The sequence below is a fragment of the Alexandromys fortis genome, unplaced genomic scaffold (assembly GCF_014885135.2).
Source record: "Alexandromys fortis isolate MF-2015 unplaced genomic scaffold, M_Fortis_MF-2015_v1.1 scaffold_509, whole genome shotgun sequence".
Classification (NCBI taxonomy): Eukaryota; Metazoa; Chordata; class Mammalia; order Rodentia; family Cricetidae; genus Alexandromys; species Alexandromys fortis.
Window position 1 is genome coordinate 12,292 of NW_026068404.1, and position 1,132 is coordinate 13,423.

The 1,132-nt window shown below is 47.4% G+C and overlaps 1 pseudogene; it reads left to right on the forward strand.

Annotated features, from left to right (window-relative positions):
- The first annotated feature begins 758 nt into the window (after positions 1 to 758).
- LOC126495609 (60S ribosomal protein L36-like) lies at positions 759 to 1,063 on the forward strand (annotated as a pseudogene).
- Positions 1,064 to 1,132: the final 69 nt, after the last annotated feature.

Consider the following 1,132-nt stretch of genomic DNA (forward strand, 5'->3'; position numbering starts at 1 on the left):
AGACTCTTTCATGAAGCAAGAACCCTGGAGGACCATCTCACCTTTAGACAAGTTCAGCAGTCATTTCTCTGTTGGTCCTGCATGTCCAGTTCATACAGCATAACATCAAGCAGTCCAGGAATGTGGGCCCCTGGTCTCTCTTATTCCTGGGGTGCATTGGCGGGGACAGTTTGTTATTTGTTAACTAAGCTTCCTGTGTGTTTCTGTGCTATCCCTGCCCCACCTGGTGATTTAGCTGCAGGCAATCTTCTCCATTGTTAACTAAGCTTCCTGTGTGTTTATTTCCCACCTCCCTGGGTGGTGAGATCTTTGTGCTGCAGTTAGGTAGAAAAGGGCTTCCCCAAGTCTGAATAAACGGCATCGCTTGATCTCTTATCGANCATGGATTAAGTTGTCAAGCTGATTCTACTCAAAATCAAGAATGAATGGCATTAAGAAACTTATATACAGTGTCATGTTCACATTGAGAATACTACCCTTAGTCAACAGTGCCTACATGTTAATCTTCACTGCAACTTGGTCATCATCCTGCCATGGTATCAATCTCTCCAGCTCAAGTTTTCTGGAGAAATATATTGTAAAATCTACTTTTAAAAACCTCTTGGCTCACTGTTCCCCTCCAGTTGAGGGAATCGCTTCACTTCTAGAGGAGAGGATGAGGTCCGGAGCAACACAAGCACACAAGTTCTATTGGAATGAGTAGTTCAATAAATAGTTACAAACCTTCCTGTCGCAGTCACCATCAGAAAGGAGCAGCCATGGCCCTGTGCTACCCTATGGCTGGGGGCCTCAACAAGGGCCAGAAAGTGAGGAAGAACATGAGCAAGTCGAGACACAGCTGGCAGTGTGGGCGCCTCATAAAGCACACAAATTTCGTGGGGGACACTATCCAGGAGGTGTGCAACTTCATGCCCTATGAGCTCCACGCCTTGGAGCTGCTCAAGGTGTCCAAGGACAAGCACACAGGCTCAAGTTTGTCAAAAAGAGGGTGGGCAAGAGGAAGTGGGAGGAGCTGAGCAAGGCGCTGGCTGCCCTGAGGAAGGCAGCCTCCAAGAAGAACTGATCCCCTCCCCCACTGGACCCCGGCCACTCACAATAAAAGTTGCTGTGGCGCAAAAAAAAAAAAAAAAAA